Source organism: Stegodyphus dumicola, chromosome 6 (assembly GCF_044657685.1).
Source record: "Stegodyphus dumicola isolate Sdum_Otavi_A_Nest chromosome 6, ASM4465768v1".
Lineage (NCBI taxonomy): Eukaryota > Metazoa > Arthropoda > Arachnida > Araneae > Eresidae > Stegodyphus > Stegodyphus dumicola.
In genome coordinates, this window is record NC_140773.1 from 213,690,545 (window position 1) to 213,713,231 (window position 22,687).

General features: G+C 32.4%; 1 protein-coding gene and 1 long non-coding RNA gene across 2 annotated transcripts in view; one reads left to right on the forward strand and one right to left on the reverse strand.

Annotated features, from left to right (window-relative positions):
* The window catches only part of LOC118191679 (uncharacterized), a 185,959-nt gene extending 184,250 nt beyond the window's left edge, over positions 1 to 1,709 (forward strand). Inside the window, exon 4 of the long non-coding RNA XR_015041826.1 lies at positions 935 to 1,709. This is a non-coding gene — a long non-coding RNA (uncharacterized LOC118191679). The remainder of the gene's footprint in view (positions 1 to 934) is intronic.
* The window catches only part of LOC118191680 (sodium-dependent phosphate transporter 1-B-like), a 319,865-nt gene that overhangs the window by 278,709 nt on the left and 18,469 nt on the right, over positions 1 to 22,687 (reverse strand). The window lies entirely within an intron of this gene.

The following is a 22,687-nucleotide window of genomic DNA, read 5'->3' on the forward strand; positions in this document are numbered from 1 at the left end:
TATAATATTTTCGTAAGAAATTAATACCACTGAAAAAAATATTATTACACTAAAGGAATAAACGAGATTCTCGACCTCGTTGTTCAAGTTTTTGTAATTTTACTTCATAACACACTCGTACATAAACATATTAGACTGAATTATAAACCAGGTATAACTAATTAGATAATCCTAGAAAAAAAATAAACTAAACCTAGTAAGCAAAAAAATATATACATTACATTCAGAATTCTAAATGTTTATATAAACGTTTCTCGCAAGGCCTGCCGGGAAAAAGATGTCAAACGTTCTTTGGTCAGACGATTGGAAAAGAACGCTAAAATGATTAGTTTTGTTTTCAACAACCACATTACCATTTCAATTATATACCACAAACAGTGATTAAATTTTGGAATAATTAGTTTTAAATAATAATAAGGGCAGTTGAAGGCGTAATTTATCGGATGCACAATGACAAAATACTACTATTAGATCTGCATTTGGAATAAATATTTTGCACTCTTTCAACTCATTAGACATTACGAACACTGATATTAATTAATCGCAAAGCTTAAACGTTTAAATACTTACTCACTACATATAACAGTGCAAAGTGCATGAGAATAATCTGCATAAAATGAACAAAAAATATTTCAAGTAGTAATTGTAAACATTTTCTTACTTACCTGCGCTATACAACCAACATGCATTCAGCCATGTTTTTTTCTGCAACTAGCTTTCAAACACTTTTCTCCTGATTGGCTAATTTCCAGTCAGTCACGTGATTCTTCCGCGCGGCTACTGAAACATTATCTGTAATGTTACAAGCAAATCTGCTGTTACCGCTACAGTTTGCTTTCAACCTGTTACCATTACAGGAAATTCTTCTGTAACTTTTTGATTTCTGTAACTTTACAAAACTTTTGCCTGTAAAGAGCGAACTTTTTTTTTACAGTGTGGCTACCACGATCTCCCTACCTGACTCCCCTGAATTTCTGCTTGTGGGGATACATGAAGTCTATGGTGTATGAGACGACCGTAACATCGGATATGGGATCTTATCGTCAGGATCTTAGAATCAGCGGTACATGTCCGTGACACACGGGCACATTTTGAACGGGCCCGTGAACCCAATCGTCAACTTTGTGAAGCATGCATTGTGGAGAATGGACGGAATTTTGAATATCTTCTGTGATTTAACCATGTTCTTTAATAAAAGCCAACATCTTTTGTTTCTCCCTCTCTACACCTGTGAGCATTGCCCTCTAGCGGTCTTCATTCGCATTTTCGGACACAAGTTTCAATTTAAATCTTCTTTTCATGGTATGACAGACTAGCATGTTCAATTTGGCAACGACTTTTTGAGACACCTTGTAGTTAAGGGTGCAAGTGTAATTTTTACCTCCAGTTGCTCAATGAATAGTGGCATGAAAATACTTAATGTAGCTATGAATTCTAGTTGCGAAAAAAACGCCTAATTTCACAAAAGGATTTAGTAAAGAAATAGCGATTAGTATCTATTATTAAAAAGGTATCCTTGAGTTTGCTATATATTTGCTTTAGGGGATATAGTAAAGAACGTTAATTCGTAAGACTGGGTAAACAAAAACAGAAACTGTTCTTGTCATATAATCAATACCTTTTTTCTCGAAAATTGATACAGGTATAAGACGCTTAAGGGGAGCTTAAAACATTGGAAGAGAATTTTAGAAAGTTATATTTTTATATGCTAATTCGGGATCTTAATAATACTAAAACATTTTATTAATTAGAGAGCAGAAAAGAAAACAAATTAAGAAAAAAGAGTTTTAACTCTTCAAAACTATATTTTTCAAATATGTCGTTATACTTCATAAAGTGGCGAAATTTAACTTACATTTGGAGTTAATATCCTAAAGAAAAATGTGAAAAATATGAAAAAAGTGAATTTCAGTTCATTTATTGCATCCATTATAGAGTCATAATCAAATTTTAACTCCCGCTTTTCTTTACTTCAAATAATAAAAAATCTGATATGGCCAGCACATGACCTCCCGCCAAATCCATGTTTTAAATAACAATGAGCTTTAAGTATCATTCCCGGTTAATGATTCGTAAACAAAATCTATTTTCTTATTCTAAATAAACAGAAAGGTATGTTTTGGATCATATTTTATGATATATGATTAGCCACGCAAACAAACTGGTTTTTCTGAATTTATAACACCATAACCAAATGTTTGCCCTTTTATATTTATATTAAAATTATATTTTATTGAGCAGTTGAATAACATATAATTTAATTGTTTTTTAGTTTAAAAAATTAATTGTTTATTATATATTTAAAATAAATTCTCTGAAATGAATCACAAAATTTAACTTTCTTTTATGTCACTTTTATAGTACCAACAAATCTAAATTCATTTGCAGTTGTATGTATATCCCCGCTGTATTTAGGTTATTAGTAAACAATACTCGTGCAATTGCAATAGCCTGTAATGGTTTATTTATGATAGTATAAGGTATTTCTTCCGCCTTCTTAGCGTGCCTTCGTGATGTGGTAGTCTGCACGCTGGACGCGTATTCCAGAGGTCCATGGTTCGAGTTCCGGCGAAGGCGTTGCTCATTTTTCATCTTGTCTGCTTCTATAAATACCTAATGTCTCTACAATAAGTTATGCTGGTTGTTGCAAAACTGTTATGGGCTTTAAAGCAAAGTACAGCTTTCGGTTATTCAGTTTTACCCAGAATCAAATAAACTTTTTATATGAATGCAAAATATTAAATACAGAAGATAGAAACTTTTCGGAGCTTTTAAACGCTATTGTTGACGCAAAAGTCGTCATACAGACAGATATTGTAAAAATAGTAAAAGCGTGTTGTGGGAGTCTTAATTTGTGATTATTCATTGAAAGCACATTATTGAATTTTTAGACGAAAAACATTACCTCCCTTTATATAGGTTGAAGGAAGGTAAAAAAGTTAATAGCTTGAGAATGAACACTAATCAATTAATATAGTGTTGTAAATTTCTGTAAATACTTTCCTTTGCATAGCATTGTTGTTTTTATGTATTGTTATAATATTGTATGTTGTTTTATTTATTTATTGTTTTAAATTTTTGCATTTCAAGTTAGAGTTTTACTAATAATCTAATAATTAAGACACAATAACACGCCGAATAAATACTAATTCAGAAGTCAAACAACAAAAATCAGCGTTATATTTTCAAAAACTTCACAGGACTAGTTTCGATGGTTTTACCGAACCACCATCCTCAGCTGCAAAACCGGAGGATTTTTTTTTTTTTTTTTTTTTTTTTTTTTTTTTTTTTTTTTTTTGGTGACTGTAAACCCAGTATACCTATTCAAGAAAAAATAATTAATTCGAAATTGACGGTTTATAGTCTAGCAGAAAGAACATACATGAAAACTGGAAAGAAACAAAAACACTCAAAAAATAACATAATGAAATTAATACAACAAATAATTGAATTTTGAAAATTCTTTCGTCCCTCCCCCAAGAAGCAGCCGAATATTTCTGAATTATATCTGGATGATTATATGTTAATGAAATATTCAAAAGTGCCACACAGACACACACACACACACACACACAAAAAAAAAAAAAAAAAAAAAAAATTACAGAGGCTGTTTATACATTTTTAGGATGGCTTCGTTAATATTAAAAAAGAAAATGTTTTGGAATAAAAATTTCTGGCAACACAATTATTTGAAATAGAAATATCGTCTGTTCTTTTAAACTTATTCTCTTTTTAAAATGTCGCGTTTTCAACAAATTATGAATTGAAGGATATTTTTTTTGTTCTTTCTGAAGAGAAATATTCTTATTCCATAATTCAAAAACATTCAGAAAGACATGGCGTTTATTAATCGGAAAAGGAAAAACTTTCAGTAATTACTCTTACATGAAAAGCAGACTCCAAACGAATACTCGAGAAAGTACGTAGTGTTTCTTATATTTCTAAAATCATTGGTTAACAAGAGAAAATCCGCCTACGAAGAAATCAACTGCATAAGCATAGTCTTTAAATACAACTGTAGCAAGAATTAACAAAATAACAAGCCATGATTTACAGCTTCAAACAGTTAAAAAAACATCATATTCACCAGCTTTCGACTAGGAACGTGGATCAGCGCAAAAAACGTTTCAGAACCTTTTAAGAAAATTTATTTAGCAGGTGATAAATGGAAATACATCGTGGCCTTTGATGAAGCATGATTTTACCTAAATGACTGCAATAAAAAAGGTCTACTTATTATCAAAAACAATTAGAAAAAAGTCTACAAACCTGGTTCCGTTAATGCAAAGAAAGTTTCAGTAAAGGGTTTATGATTGCCACAGGATTCTTTTAGAATAGAAATTGAAAATAGAAGAATGGGAAAATGCTAAAATCAACTCAGAGTACTACCAAGCAAAAATTTAACGTCCAATATTTACAGAAGAAATTCCATTTCTTTATCCCAGTGTCTTTCAAAGGGTAAAACCTCAAAAACGAATTCAAAATACTCGAGACTTATGCCTGCTATTCTGAGCACATTTTATTCTGCTGTTATTGGTTTATATAAAAATTGTATATTTCGTGCTGAATAACTGAATAATATGTCGAAATGAATTAATTCCGTTTTTTCAAAAACATTTTCTTACTTAAGATAGCTTCAAAATTTTCAACTTTTAAAAATTTGCATTCATTTAGTTTTAAAAGTTCCATTAAAATTTCGCCAAAACTTAGAAAGAACAGAATTTGCCATTTTTTTCTAATTATTTTTTACTTCTGATAAGAAGTGAACTTAATCGAAGCAAATGTTTAAATACGGTCTTTTCTGCACACTGTGTAATTTTATCATGTATTGTAGTATAATTTTGTATCAGTGTGGTGTTAAGAATGGAGAACCCAGAAGTTCATTTTCGTCATATTATGTTCTTTTATTTTGAAGATAAGTAAAATATTTTTAGTCAGACTTCTTGCAATGCGGTGTTATATATGAAAAAGGGCTGTTTCAGATGGCATAGCTCAAAGGTTATTTGAGAAGCATGGAAATTTCAGTCTTGAAGATGATGCCCGCTCTGGGTGATCATCCTATGTAAATAAAGACCTGTTAAAAGAAGCTTTCGCTGAATATCCACCTTATGCAGTTCAAAAATTATCATACAGACTAAGTATTTCAAAAAATGCAGTTCATGACCATTTGACGAATTCTGCTTCAATGTATGGGTACTTTATATTTTAAAAGAGCAGAATACACTTGCTTGAGTTTCGACATGTGATTATTTGCTGAAAAAAAACTAAAGCTCCTCTTTCGAAATGCATCATTACTGTATATTAGAACTGCGTATTATGCAATAATATTCAAAACAAAAATATCATGGGGTAAGCCAAAAGAATTTCCTTTGGTAACATCGACAGGGGGCTTTTGTATGGCCAGACTACAAAGAAATTTTATACTGTGAATTGTTGCCACCAAATCACACTATTAATTCGGTAAAGTATTGTTTCTAAATGCCAATTTTAAAAGGAGAAATTGAAACAAAGTACCCAGAACTGCCCAGCTATCGAGGTGCTGCCCTCCTTCATGGCAATATTTGGCCCCACATTTCGATGAATGTCAGACAAACTTATATTGAATACGGCTGGAATGTTCTTATGTCGCACCCCATATTCACTAGATCTTGCCCTCTTGGATTTTCAGCGCTTCGCCTCACTTCAAAATTCTTTTAATCCTCTGACTACGAACGGGACATATGTCCCAATAAAAGTTTAAAAATTACTGCTGGATCTAAGATTGCTAAGAATCACCTGAATGTTGGGAATCATCTTCCAATAGTTGAAAAATCAAGACGCCGCTGTGCTCGTTGCACACGAATGAATATAAAGAAAAGAACAAATATGAGTTCCGCAATGTGTAATGTTGGGTTATGCAAAGAATGCTTTACCCTGTACCATACGACGTAAATCTATTTCATATAATAAAGCTTTCCAGAGTAAAATAGGTGTGCCTATAGGAAGTCGATCGTTATGTGTGGGACATATGTATCCTATTAACTACGACTGCGACATATGTGTCCCAGCCTTTGGCTTGAAAACGATTTGTCAGAAAATCCCAAATGCTAAATTTACCTTATTTATGACGTATTTTGTTTTCTTGGATAGAAAATGGAGTAATTCTGTTTTAAAATTTGTAGTCAATGTGTTAATGGCCTAGAATTCATTTCTTTGGAGAGTGTTAAACAACACCGAATTAACTTTCCTATGAATAAATCTAATGACATTTTAAAAAATGAATTTTCCGCCTACTGGAGATATGGGGAAAAGTTATAGAATAAAATGTCGCTTATGGTAATTCCATGATTTTTTTTATGTTTTTGTACTGTTTCATTTGTATTTTTCATGAAAAAAGGCGCAGAACTTTCCAGATGACACAATATTTTTTTTTATAAAATACTGGATAGCCATACATACTGCACAAGAGAAATTTTGTAAGTACATACATATTCATCAAAATAATGCTTTTATTACACCAGATTAAGGGTAACAACGGTAATAAGTTTTTTTGCAACGAAAATGGTATCATTTACTACTGAAGCAATAAATTTTCAAGAACGTTTATTTGTTTTTACGGCATTAACCAGCTTTATTATGTGTAATAAAATTATGGTGGCATTTTCTATTGGACGCGTTGAGAGCAAGCTCCCGTCTCTCCCTCTCTGTGATAGGAAAAGAGTAAATCCTCACATCTTAAGACAAATAATATTATAAACAAAATTATAAAAAACAGCCTCATTTTGCGAAGAAAATACTAATTTTTAAATACTAAATTCGTAATATGTAAACCAGGGGTAAAAACCTATTGGAGCAATAACTGTTTTGTTCCTTTAACTACGTATTTCACATAATTGCAAAAGACTACAAATTGAAATAGAATTGTGGAATTTATTTTAACGTAGTACGGTTACATAGTTATCTATTCTAATGCCACTCTGTAGCGAAACCATTGAAATTAAATCATTAAGTTTCTTTAGTACGTAGACATAAGAACTGATAGTTTTAGTTACTGTTATTTCGTTAGTTGTCTAGTATTTGTAAAGCAGTATATAAATTGTTAAGCTAATTACATGGTAAAGTAGTGATCACGGCCAATAAAAAAATATTTTTCAATGAATGCTTTTAATTATTTTACTGTCATTAAAATATTACTCTTTTGTACTCTCTAGCTTTTAAAGTATTTTTAAGTTAGTTGAGGTTTTGGCAGATTAAACTGTCATAAAGGTTTGAAGTTTTCAAATGTTATAACTCTCTTGCAAAACAAGAATTTATTCACTTTCTTTTAAAATAAGAATGATTAAAAAATAATCGTCTGCTTTCTAAATTTTTTTAATTAATCGTGTTTTTATAAGTTTTTTATCGTGTTTTTATAAGTTTTTTTTATTTAACTTGCTAATAGTGTTTGTGACTATGGAGAAAACTGTGTTATGGATTTTTAGACTGTTTCCTGTTAAGCTATCCAGCTCAAACTTTACAGGCTCACTAATTGTGAATAAAAATACAACGGAGTAAGGCGATGTTTCTTTCTTTCTTTCTTTCTTTTCTTTTCTTTTTTTTTTTTTTTTAAATTTATTTACTTATTTTTTGTTGTTTCAAAAATTCGATTTAGATTATTTTAAATTTAATTTTGAAAGCGTTTTTGCACATATCTTCGTTTAACTAACTAATTAAGAGTTTCAGAATTTTACTGTGTGCACCATGGGATAGAGCGGGAAAAATATCCTTTAAATGACCTTTATATGGAATTTTCAACGTAATTTCAGATTTTTTTACTGAAATTTTCGACATTTGCTTGATTTGTTTTTATAATTAGATGTAACAGAATTGTTGGAAGTAACAGACCGATTATTCATGTTAAAAATTATTTTTCAATTGAAAAATTTGATTTACACGATGTCACTCGGACTAAAAAGTTGAAAATAAAATAAATAAACAAATTTGTTTTTATAAAAAAGCTTTTATCTAAAACTCAAAAAATAAGTAATGAATTAAAAGGGGAAAAACAGATTAAATAATTCTCTACAAAATTCAAAATTCATTTACAATTTTAAATTACGAACAATAAAAGCGTGGACTCCCAAATAACGAAACCTATGAATTAAATTGCTTTGTCAAAAGTATTTATTTTCTTCATAAATTTATAAGTGGCACCCCATTATTTTATTATTCTTGATACAAAATTACAGATGAATGTCGTAAAGAGCATAAGGAAAATACTTATCATATAGGTTTTTCTCATAAAACCTATATGATAAGTATTTTCCTTCTCTTCGTCCATTAATTATTTCATGAGTTTTAAATAAAATGTTATTTTATAAACTTATAAAATATTTTTTTTTTTGCTTAACACACTAATAGTCAGTGTGCTCTTCCAAAACACCAACTATATTTTTCTCCACAAGATGTAACTTTTTTTCCCAAATCATCGTAACCCTTGTGAAATTCCTGACAAAGGGCTCAATCTTCGCATCAAATGGCTAATTCTGTCATGGCCAATAGGAAGTGGTAATGAACTTGTACGCACGTTTGTTTCACTGGAATACTGTTGAACATTTCAAAAATAATTAGCCTATTTTCTTAATAAGTATTCGTAATTCGAATTCGCATCTAAACATTTGCAACAGATAGTAATTTGACGACAAAGTGCTATGAACAGGATGAAGTGTGCATGAATGAAATTTCCTCTTTCTTTGATGAACTAATCACCTCCAAGTAACTATGGCCATTTCATTCACCCTGTCTGATTATTTCTGATTTTGTAGTTAGTTTATTTATGTCAACTACAGCAAAATATGCAAAATTTATCTGCTTAAGTGCAGGCATGCCTTCAATTATTTATTTACTTTGGACGCATTCCGGCCAGCCTGACGGTTAGCTGCTATGCTGGCTGTGCTATTTGTGGGATAGGATTCAATAAGAATCTGAGAAGGCTGCTATATGTTTTGAGTAGTAATTTTATGTAATATATGGTACGGGTTGGTGTTAGTGGTGCAGAAGGTTTGTAGAGACATTAGGATTTTTGGAAGCTAGAGAGATGAAAAATTAGCAACCGCCTTCGCCGGGAATCGAACCACGAACCTCTGGAATACCGGCCCAGCATGCTACCGTTACACCACGAAGACACGCTAGGGAAGTGGGAGAAATACCTTATATATTCCCCTTTTTAAAGGGCGACTAGGGTTTTAGAGGACCTAGTCGCTAAATCCTGGGTGCGGAGAATCATCATACACAACCCTTTTAGTTCGGGCGCCACTTGTAGAGACATTAGGATTTTTGGAAGCTAGAGAGATGAAAAATTAGCAACCGCCTTCGCTGGGAATCGAACCACGAACCTCTGGAATACCGGCCCAGCATGCTACCGTTACACCACGAAGGCACGCTAGAGAAGTGGGAGAAATACCTTATAGGTTCTCCAGCTGGAGACCTTGGCGGCCAGGATATGTTTTTTATAACTAGCTCGCTCTTTCCTAAACTGTGACAAAAGAATTATTTTATTAAGTCTCATCAAGATTGGAACGAAGACGACGCCTGAAGCGTCATACGTATCATATGTAGAATATCCATGAGGCATGCTTTCATGGAGAAAATTGGCTAATACTCAATTTATACATGAAGAAAGCCATATAAATGCCCATGCAGCTAGCCCATTTGCCGGTGTCTGAAGGTGGATCAAATTACCAGAGATCAGCAGTCTTATTCACTCGGCTACTCGTGCTTACAAACACCTTGTCCATCATAACATTTTTAAAAGCTTTCTTAAAGTCTAGTATTTACTAGCAAAATAATCTGAAATTTTGAAGAGACATAATCAAGGGGATCTTGGACAATACAAAGTGTTTCCTTCTGTGGTTTAACTGAATATAATGGGAGATATTCTTTGCCTTTTTAAGTCCTTGTACGAAGTAAAGGAAGTATTGTAATCGCGAAAAATTTCGGGTAACGTATTTCTCCGAAAATATTTATTTTAACCGCTTTCGAATCCATCTGAATGGTGTTTTTGAGGGACATCTGCACGTACAAAGAGAATAAAGGATGTTTTTCCCAATACGGATTGTAAAATGGATTTAAAAAACGTACAAAGAGAATAAAGGATATTTTTCCCAATACGGATTGTAAAATGGATTTAAAAGAGATTATTTTTGTGACGTCTGTACGTATGGGTGTATCTCGTATAACTCAAAAACTAGTAGCTTCGGAATGTTGAAATTTTATACATGGGACTGCTATAACATGTAGTTGTGCACCTCCCTTTGTATAAATGTACCCACTGTGTACCGATTTTTTTAAACTGTATTTGGTGTTTTATGTTTTTCTGTATTTTACAATTTTTAATGAAGATGTTTTGAGTTTTTATGTATTTTTACCTGGCCAAGAAGTGAGAACTGAGCTGATTGAATGAGAAATATATCTCTAATGACATTCGAGGAAATAAGTTTAAATGAAATGCATAAAAATATGTATAATTTAATAAGCAGTACAAAGAAGCCATATGGTGTGCCCATCAATTTTTTTCCATGCGTATCTGTGCGCGCGTGTGTGAAGTATGTATGCGTTTGTGAATGGTATTACATTCTCGTGTGTAATCGTAGTAAACTACATATCATATGTCTACGTAGAAAAAGCGTGAAAATTTACATGTTATGTTTCAAATTCACAGTTAATATGCATGTTTTCAGGACACTTATGTATTTAAGAATAAATTAAAATGAAAAAGGGAAAAAATTAATTGGCATGTCAATCATTCATTTGCTATGCGTAGTGTTCGTATACAAAAAAACGAGCTGTAAATACTTAAAAGTTATGATCAACACGCAGTCAACATGCAGTGACGGAGGACAAGAAAAGATATAAAACTACGCGAAATATAGACAGCATTCTTCTTGTCTAGCAATCTGTCCTCCAACAGCATGCAAAAAGACTCTAAACTAACAAAGTATGTATTTTTCACTTTAAAATGGATTCTTATTAACAAATATTAAGTTAAATCAGAACACTTAAATAATGCTAATTTGTCAGTCATGTTAAGAATATTTTGAAAGATGTACCGATGAATTTTTCAATTAAATTTGACTATCGGAAGAGAGATTTTGCTCCAGATCGAACTTCAGGTTGTAGCCTTGACGTTGACAATAATATAAATTTTTCGACATTAATGGAAACGATTTTGAATGAATTACATAATTATTTATTAAAATACATTTTTATTTGGGCTACATCTGCACGTAATTAAAATCTTTTTTTTTTTTTTTTTTTTTTTTTTTTCCAGTTTTAAGAACTGAAAATCTGCACAAAGCTATAGTGTGATACCAATGATAATAAAATCAAGGGACTAAAATCGAAGACTCTTCTGTGGTCTACTTATAACAATGCAAACAAATCTCATTCTCAATCAATGCATTTTTAAGTTTATTAATTAGCTTTTGCGTATATTTATTATACAACTGATTTCATTTATCTGTAGATCAGAAAGTATGGTTCATATGGTAAAGAATTATTTTTATGAACATTATCATTTAAATATAATTAATAATTACTTTGTTTCATTTCCAGCCCTCTTCCACTAATTTCCTACTAAGGCTAGTCCATCAATCGTGGACGGTTTGCGCTTAGAAAGAGCTCTTTTCAAAAACCCAAATCGATAGGCGTTTTACCAATAGACTATAGACGTAGGAAAAATAATTGATAATAATTTTTCCTAAACATTATCGTATTAAACTTTATATATATATATAAAGTCTCTCCCAATCACAAAAGGAAAGCAGAAAAGGAAACTAATGTACATGAAATAAATTAATGTAAATCATTTTTCGAAAAGTTAAAATGAAAGAGAGGAATTTCCATTTCTTTGTCCCAATGACTGAAGTGTGAGTGAAGCTGCACCGAGGACAAAGCAACAAGCCGTACTTCGAAAAGTATCACTGCATTTCTTGAAAAAAAAAAAAAAAAATGAGAGTGATCCTGGTATTGCATATACTACTTTTCAACGTTTTGCGAAGTCAATGTTTCACCTATAGACCAAGCACATTTGGTCTAAAAGAACTCTATCTAAGTACAAGCCTACTACGATTTGTGAACCCTAGAAAGGAGTGGAAGAGAAATGGAGATCAATAACTCTGGAAATTTTGCGAAAAGCCCTTCTATCGTGGAAATCACGATGCATGAAGTTCAGGAAAAAGGCCATTTAATCGAACATTTAAGAAAGTATTTTTACATTTCAAATATTAATTAAACGGCCTCGAAATCGTTCTAAAAGTGCATAATCACCCTTTATGTAATATTAATATAAAGTTTTATTTTCTTCCCTAAGTGGTTACTGAAGTTATAGCATAGACCAGTTATTCTTTAAATAGGTAATTCACTTAAGATTTAGCAAGCCGAATTAGATGAACAAAAACCTTGTAAGTCTAAGCTCTAAATATAAAAAGCCATATACATAATTTAACTGTAATCTCTGGCTCCGTCAAGCAATTTATCATTCTGTCTCAGTCTTCCAATGAAATAGCACCGAACACAGAAGAAAATTTGAGACAAACCTTTTTATTAGATCTTCATTCCAACAATTTACACAGCTTTTGTAATAACAGAAGATTATATTGCTTACGACGGTGACAAAACACAAATGTTAAATTAAAACGTAAGTATTCAGAATGCGATATTTACAAGGAAAAAGGCCTCCTATGCATTTTGGCTCAGGCCCTCATGCCAATAAACGTGATTAGAAAAGGCTAAATCCGATTCAAGCAAATTTAGAAGCTGAGCTAAAATGGACCCTCAGCGATCTTTTGCTAAAACCTCTAATTACGTATTATGTTTTATATTTACATAAACTAATTTACATTCTAGTGGGAACCAACGAAAGTAGAAATGATAGTTCAAACAAAAAAAAATACAATAAGTGGATATTAAACATAAAGCCATACAAACTAAAGCGTGGAAATAATTGCACTATGTGAAGAGGCATTCGGTTGTGATGTCTGCGCTCTCGATTAGGAAATGAACTGATACTGTTATCCAAACAAAATACAGAGCAATTATTTCTGCACAATAGATCCTTCTATTTAAAGGTTTGGACTGAATCAGAATTTACGGCAGAGAAAACCATTTCCTTTTCATTTTCTCTTACTGTCTATACACTCCTAAAGTTTTCTAGCAAGCTTTTGGATTTTTTTTATCTTACGAGATGAATCCTGATAGCAAGTTTCATTGGCAAGTAATGCTACTGCAGATCTGTGACAAGACTGTATTTATACACGATGAACATTTTTTTTAAAATTTAGTTTGCCAAACAGATGTTATTTTAAGCAAATTAAATCGTTTTGGTGCATTATGTTTAAAATATTCAAAGAAATCCTGTGATCCGCAACTCGTGAAATACACTCTGGTAATCTGCACTTGAATGTGAAGATTTTATTCGTGCAATAGAAAAGAAAGATCTTGAATACAAAGGAAACACAATTTTGTCCTTTTCTCCGTATTTACAATGATGATCATTTCCATGCAGTTACTTTTCAATGAAATTGTGACCTATCGCCAGGCGTACTGAGTTTACTAACACGATCGTGCGAGCAAAATAAGGAAGGAGTAATGGGTTTTTGAGCTATATTGTTGCAGAAAAAGGAACAGTGGTACCGTACTACTCTTGCACATAAGTGGCAATTCGTGGCATCGAGAAAAATATCACTAACAGCAATGAAAACGTCAATCAGATTATTTCAACTTTTTTTCCGCAGAAGGGGGTTAATTATCACAAAGCCGTTCTGTTTTTCGAATTTTGTTTACATGTTCAAGAATAACATCAGTTGTGAGACATTAAAGAAACTGCTTGAGACTAAAAATAAAAAATTTGGTTTAAAGTTTACAGCATAAATTCCAGAGAGTTACCTTAAGAAATTCCACCTGTAAGGTATTCCTTCTGCTTAGGTGGATAACCCCCATGCGCTTTGCTCTGTTCAAAAAAATAAATATTTTGTGTTGCTTTTCCACGAAGGCAGTCCATATATTGCCATCAAACCTAAAAGCATTTTTAATTTTGTATAAAACAGATTTATTAGCTCGCATATTGCTTAGAGGAGAGGGATTTTCTTCTTTCGTTGCTTGAATACTAAGGCTTTTTAGTCAGTGAAATGTCAAAGAAATCGTTAACCGTGAGTTTCATTGCAAGCACATTACTGCAATGCAAATTAAAAAATTTGATGCATTTTCGGAAATGTGTTTTCGCATTCGTAAGAACTCCAGTTATGGATTCCCGTGCATATGATTTTAACTGAGCGTATTTATCTTCCGAAAGATATTTATAAAACTGAGTTAGATCTTTTTCTTTTAACACATTTTTTATCATATCATCATTTTACAAATTAGTCACTTTCAGTTGATGGTCTTATGGAAGCTCTTCAATTATATAGTCAGATGGAATTTTAAACATTAAAATATCTTTGGCACTTGCATCAAAATCTATAAAACGCTGTTGTAACTGTAGTATAAGTTCAGAAAATGTATCCTGCATGGATATTTTTGGGAATGGAGATTTCTCTAATATTTAAAATTTTTAAAACATGTAAAATGGTCAAATTTGTTTAGTGTTATTTTCGTTTCAAATAATGCAAATTTTCGGCGACACGCCTTTACGACAGAATACATTTCACATATACCAGACACAGTGTTTTCCCCAGTGATTTTAAATTGAATTCATTGGGATATCCCATGACATCCGTGGCAAATGCTAATTTCCACAGCCATTCGCTGTTTGACAATAAAGGTAGTGGGCAATTTTTCTCATTTAAAAAAAATATCTGTCATCTCTTTCAGTAGGAAGAATCTCAACAAAACTTTCCCATTGCTGAGCCATCGAACACTTGTATGATAAGACAAGTCAGGATAGTTCGATCTCTATCAAAATTCGCGAAACTGGCTATGGTTAAAATCCACGAGAGCGAATTAAGTTTAGTTTTGGTAAAAACTGCTTAAATAATACATGACATATTGAAATGTTTCCCACAAAGAGCTTGCTGATGAAGGATACAATGAATTAACAAAGGTTTTAAACATTTAGCATTTTCACAAGCCTTAAAAATTGCGTTGTAATGACATATTCCGTTTTAAATGTTTCAAATTTAATGATATTTCAATAAGGTCTGAATACCGTGCCACTTGCTTATTTTGGCAATGACGACGCATATCACTTTTCGCACAGCTGTTATGTCACTTGATATGAAACATAAAACTTTGTCATTTGATTCTGTGACAAAGTAATTGGCACTCCCTTCTGCTTTAAAGTACAGCATACGAGGTCTGCTTTTCTCTTTTTATTTGATTTTGAGAGTGATATGGTCACGGTAGGTGATGAACAAAACAAAACAAAATAACGCAGAATTCCTTCACATAGGATACCACGCGCAACGCCATAGAAAAACTGTCAACACGTTCACGTGGTGCACAATCAAAGAACATGTATGTAAAGACAGGAAACTTCCATTACACTTAATGTAAGTAGTTTACTACTGGACCCTAAATCCACGATTTGGGAGATACGAAATTCCTTAAATAGTCAGGTATACAGAAAATTGAAGAATACGGTGTAAAATCAAAGAGCGTATAGGATTCGTTCTTTGACAAAACTTTTCACGATAGTTTTAACTTGGATTTTCGTAGGTTTTATTACTCCAAAATAAATAATCCATTAATTAATTTACTTGCGCAGATTACTGATCTGATTCTTGTCCATACAGCGGGGAAAAAAAATAATTTCACATAAGTTTGAAATCTTGATTAATGTGACCTTCGATACTGGCTCAACAGCTATTTAGCACACCCGCGAAAAAAAGGTATTAACGTTGGATGGATAACCCTAAAGTAAATGTCGTATACATTTTTCCCTCTTTGGTCTGACGGAACCACTCCTATACTTTGGTATAGCTTTCTTCTTAAAATCATAGAAGTTTTTTCGCGCAATGCACAAACATTCGACGACTACGTTTCGTTACTACGACCAAACTATTGCAAAAAGCAACTTTGCCGGTTCCTTGAATTAAAGCCCAGAGGCTTATGATATAAAAGTTCCGGACGTGGGAATCTCTGAAGAGAAATCGGAGGCGAGGGAAAGCACAAACATAACATTCGTCTGTTTGAAGTGCTTTTAAAAAGATCGGCAAACGAGAGAGTATGACAGTAGCGTCACGCGTGGTCATTATTCACAACTTTCGAACTCAATTATCGGCAGTTGTATAACAGCTCGTAATTCGTTTTATTTTTCATGTAAAAAATAACATCATCTTGCCGGCCGTAGGCTGCCGACCCCCAAGAATAAACAATGAATAACACAGTGGACAATGCATAAAAATACGGCAAATAATAAATATTATTATAAAAAATAAAGATACAATAAATAATATTAAATAAAAAAAGAAACCTAGAAAAAAAACAAAATATAATTTTAAGAAAAGAAAACTCTAAAACGGTTCAGATTTTAACGGTCGCTCAAAGGGTTTTTGCTAAGGTATTTTACTCTCTCGCTGAGTTCGCAGTTTCCCAGCCTGCTGTTGCACTCCCTCCAGCAAACACATTTCGTTTTGTCTTTTTAACTTTCTTATTAAGCATGTTTTTCTTCGCACTTCCGCTATATAAAGTTACAAAATTACGAAAATTTTAAAAACAGCATAGCGGCATATATTTAGAATTCCCGATGCAGTGGGAAGTGTTGGCATACATTTTTCTGTTTTTTTTTTTTTTTTTTTTTTTTTTTTTTTTCCCCAGTCTTTTTTCACTTCATCATATCAATGTCTATTTTCTTAGTAAGATGGCTTGCAAAACTTTTTTTTTGTTTTTTGTTATTAACGATTTATGCCTTGAATTTCGCCTGATCACGTCTTTGCACTTATTCCACATAAAATTCAGTTCAACGGCAAAACCACAAAAGATTTAACCCCCCCCCCATAGCTTTAGAATTTCTGATAGATACTCTCGCGCGCTGGAGATAAAAGATTTTTCTCAGTGATTTCTTTCAAATCATAGAAATTTCAATTCAATTTTTCAAATCATTGAGTTTGTTAAGCAAAAATTCATTAAAGTTTTACAAATTATGAAATATAAAATTCAAAATTCGGGCTTCCAGGGACAGATGTTCGGTTGAAGAACTATGTTATTCAAAATTTGATGGCTCTAGGTACCGTCGTTCTTTCGCAATGCGAGGAACATACATACATACATGCAAATTCTTCATTACTTACTTTTTTTTATAAATAATATAGGGCGATAATATTTGGTTGCAACAACTTGAAAAGTGATACAGCCGTTTCTAGTGGACAGTGCAAAATCCCGTTTCGAGACTAAACTCCCATTCGGGGGTTAAAGCCCTTTTGAGCTAAAAATTACAAATCAATAACTTTTAAACAAGTATATATCTTATATAATATGACAATAGAAATCTAATTATAATTGATATAAAGTTATTAATGTAAATTAAAAACGCTAACCGTATAATACGGTACAGTTTGATTAGTTTATATGTCTTACTCTAGTTTATAACACTTTTTAAATGCATTATAATAGTAATAAGCCTATAAAAGTGCATAAACAATAATACAAACTTGAAATAAATTTAGTAATATAACTAATAAACTCTCTAATAAACTGTAATATATAAGTAATTAATAAACAATAACATATGAATAGCAATATAATTATATTCGAAAGTAAAGCCTAGTTTAACGCTGGTGGTGTTAGTCTTCCCAAATGTTTCTCATTTGTACCTCTACTTTATCGTTCTTAAGACTGTTTATGGTCCACAATGGCCAGGCTCTTTCAGTCGCTTTTCGTATATGTAATGATCATGTATAAGAGCAATCGAAAAAGTAAAGGTCTGAGTGTCCATCCTCACCCCATTCATACATTGGAGAATTATGATTTCTAAATCTATGAAGATAGGCATAAAAAAGGCCACGACTGTTACAAACCTGGTATATATTGCACTAGAGTATGGTATTGTATGCGACTAGAGGCTTGGTAATCTTTGGAAAAAAAAAAAAAAACTTGTCCATCTTCCAGTAGCTTCATGTCACCACTTTTCTAGGGATGCTAGGACTTGTGTTAAATTTATCTTTCATAGTGAGTTCTTAGATAATTTTGGTCCCAACGTGTAGTAGAAAGATTTAGTCTGATTACATGAGCAGTTGTTGCATCTCTTTTCACTAAGAGGTCTAATGGTAGTAAATCAGTCAAAACTTGAAGTGAAGTTTGGGCAGTTATGTATGCTTTACAAATAGAAATTAGATGAAATTTCTGAATCTATGCAGATGTTGATCGTGAGGATTATTCGTTCTTCTTACCGCATGCCTTCGTGGCAAGTAATAAGTACGTACAGCTGGCAATCGGGAGGTCCGGAGTTTGAACCCTGGCGAGCCCATTGCTCATTCTTCAGGTTTCCCGGTTTCATAAAGATTCTAAATAATTACATTGGGGCTCGAACTAAAATTGTGAACCGGGATTTGACGATTCGGTTCCTCCTCTTCACTACCCCTTTAAATGAAAGAAAATGCAAGGTATTTTCTTTCTCTTAATCTCATGCCTTCGTGGTGTAATTGGAAGCGTTTCCGACTAGCACTCAGGAGGTCCGGAATTCGAATCCATATCATTGATATTTCATGCCCGAAATAAACCTAACGACTCTTAACTAAATTTCTTCAATACGATATTTTTTCATCATCTTATTTCTAAAGCAATTGATTGTATTAAGTTACGATAACAAAGGATCTCTGCTCGGCAGAGGGTGAAAATGGTAGTGAGGTAATACGACAAAAGACCATTTCCATTGCAAGAGTAGGAGGAAATTTTTTGTATTCGTACAATTTAATTTCCCAACGAGATACTGATAATTTGCTCCGGGTTCTAGTATTTCTGGTGATCTAATGAGTTGGTTGTGTAGGAATTTCATTGTCTTTCGCATATTCAATGTGAATGCCAGCAATTTCTTTCTGAAAATTCTTTACGAGTATATCACTTGTTATAGGCAGGTTCTCGTATATACTTAACCTTAATTAAATAATCTAATTTAATCTAACCATCATCATTCTCTATAAAAAACATACCAAATTAGGGAAGCATTAAATATTATTTTTATTTCTTGCTATAAAAGTAGAGTCATTATATATAAATATTAATGAAAGTATAGGTTTTGTACGAGGGTTTATTTTAAAAAAGCAATAATGGATTATATATCCTGTAGAATGTGTTTTCTTGAAGGATTTTCTGAAAAGATCTGACTCATAAATGTTACGCATAAGAATCTTAAGCAACCACTCCGTTAAATCACTGAGAATGAAACGAGGAATGACTTGTATGGTTAGGTGGTCGTACTAGGCCGCCGATGATGACAAGTGATACCAAAACAATAGCGTTAAAAAGGATTCTATGCACTAATTCTATGCAATTAACAGTTTTTTAAAGAATCGATTTTGCATTACATATATTTCACCATTCGTTACATTTAAATAACATTACATTTCTTCGAAATTTATACAACTTGTGATTTAAATATAACAGAACTACATAAGAAATGTGATCATGAGAAATTCTTATATGTTAGCAGCGAAGAAAGACAGACATATACTACTTCCATTTGAATTTCTGTAAAGAGAGCTAGTAATGAAAAAAAAAAAAAAAAAACTCCACAAAAGTAAAATTCATTTAAAAATATTTTAAATTCGCTAAAAAAATTCAAAGGCATCAAAAAGTTAAATTAAGAAATTAACATGTATTTAAAATTTTATTTAGGTGGAGCTCATATCTCGAGACATTAGTAATGCAAAAGATTAATCCAGTTTATTTTTTAGTCAGAATTTAGTTTGAACCAACAGTCAAAGACTTCTTTTTTAAATCTGAAATTCGGGCCCACCAGCTGCCGAGCGGTAAAGTCGCTGAACACTGGTAGTTCGGTCCGAGGTTCGAATCCCGCGAGCGGGCTAACTGCATGGCCATTTTCGTGGTTTTCCCCATGTGTAACGTGTATACGAGCCAGTTTCCCTTAGAAAGTCCTCCACGAAGGCATCCCTGCCCTTAGGCAGATAGCCCTAGTGTGCTTTGCCGTAATTAAATAAACCAAACCTAAATCTGAAATTCAGATTACAGTGAAACCTCGTTTCATGAATTTAATTCGTTCCTGGAGACTGTTCGTCTGGTAAACACAAACTATTTTTCCCATAAAAATTAATGTAAAATGGATTAAATCGTTCCTGAAATCACAGATGATTGTTTACTTAATGAGTATATGTCATAATATATCTAATAAATTGTCTAATTCTTAATATTATCTAATTCTGTCAAATTCTTCTTATTATAATTCTAGTATGTTAAAACTTTATCCAAATATAATGCAACTGCATAACTGTGTTTTGCTTCCTGAAGTTCCTATTAAATTTTGTTTATGTATGCCATTTTTAAATACCTGTATTGTTGTCTTGATATCTGTTAGAACCTTTGTTGTCTGCATATCATGTGAAACCTACTGAAAGGGAAGTCTGAATGTAAGTGGAATCAAATAAAACTAGTCAGTTTCCTGCAACCTTGAGAAACACCCGCTATTTCGTTGTAGAGAAGAATGACTAATATTTTAAATACGAGAACGTAATAATGATAAAAATGGTATGAACAATTTTTCTCTTTTTTGTTTCCTTTTATTTCTAAATTATAAGCATACAAAATACTTTATCCTATCCGGCCATTAGAAGTTTATTAGTATTTTAAAGCCTTTCATATTTCATGTAATAATTTGGTTGCAATTAATGTCTTGTTTTTCTTATTATTTATGTTTAGTTGTAGTGAAATGCAAGCAAAACGAAATGATTATTATTCAGTTTAACATAAAAAAATCTATAACAATTATATACACAAGTATAAAATTCTGAGTAGTTTATCATAAAACCATGAAATATAGCTTCTACAAATTTACAGAAATCAAATGCATTTGGAAACGGGAGACTCATATCAGCTTGTTGCACATGTAATTGAACATGCAGTTACCATATAACATTTCCATGACCTCTTTCTGATGCCGTAATTTTCCATTCGGTTGAGTTTTAGATATATGCAAATTGTCCGGTTTTTTCCCCTTCTTTATATTTCATAATATAATTATACAGTAAAACTTATTAAAATTAAAGTTTTTATTTTTAGATATTATTTATGGACTTAATTTCTTATTTTTAAAAAATTATCATTTGATTTTGTATTTTAATAAAAGTTATGAGATGCATAAAAATTAGAGCTTAGAAGTAAGGAAATGGATTGTATGACACATATTTTTCTTATGTTTTTCATTGTCCTACGTGTGTTACTAAGCATTACTTTATAAGGTACTTCTCCCACCTTCTTAGCATGCCTTCGTCGTGTAATGATCAGCACTCTCGGCGCGTATTCGAGAGGTCCGTGGTTCGCGCCCCATCGAGGGCACTGCTCGTTTTCATGTTTCCTGCTTCGAAATAACCTAATGTCTCTGCAGTGACGCCTGAACTAAAAGAGGTGGTGGATAATAATTCTCCACCACCAAGATTTAGCTATTGGGTCCCATAATCCCCAGTCACCCTTTAAAAGGGAGAGCATATAAGGCATTTCTCCCACCTTCTTAGCATGCCTTCGTGGTGAAATAGTCAGCACACTCGGCGCATATTCGAGAGGTCCGTGGTTCGAGTTCCGGCGACGGCATTACTCATTTTTCATGTCTCTTGCTTTCAAAAAAATACCTACTGACTCTACAACTCTTTACATTTACTTCAAAATCAAGTATTGAGTATCGTACTAGCACATAGGCTATGCTGAAACGGAAGTATAAATTTAGTGAAGTCCCCCCTGCTTTAAAGCAACTATACCAAACATTTAAAATAACAGTAAAATAGCGATATGATAATAAACAGACGGCATAAACAAAATATCGCAACAATACTCTTTGAAAACTGGAAAAGAGAGCGATTACGCTGGATATCATAAAATTGGTGGCAGTAATGATGATGAATTGAACGTCAGAAATTCGGTAGGGTAAAAATGCATGGTCTGCCATATAACAAAGGCTGTTCGCACATTTTTTAGACCATTTGCATTGCATTTAAGAAATGTTTTACCTAAATGTTTTATATTTTAAATGTTTCATTTTATAACCCTTAACCTTCACTATCTTTCTACACCGTAATTTCCATGAAACTAAAGTTTTTTAGTATCAAAAGAGGTATTTTATCTCACTCCTCTTTAAAAATTTTCCAGAGTCCAAGGAGGATTGTAGGTCGACGTTCGGACAATTTGTTTTTTTTAAAGTCCAAAACTCCATGGGCGATACATCAAAGTATTTAGTAGGAATATGAGTGAAGAGTAGGACTTGATAACCGTCTCTTGTTCAATTTTTTTCAGGAAATCAACAGTGGATTTTGATTTGTGGCTACTTGCCTTGTCTTAAAGGTATTCTACTGATTGATGGCATTGTGGCTAAAGAGAAGGTATTTCATATTTGAAAACTGGTTTTCAGATATTTCCTTGATAATATGTGGAATTGATCTTAACACTTTTCTCCATTCTATTTATTTTAATTTGCCTTTATATGAAAAACCACTAACAATCATTAATCCCTTTGAAAAACTTTAGATTCTTTGAACCATGGTCTAGGATTTTTCCTTCTTTTTGATAATAATAA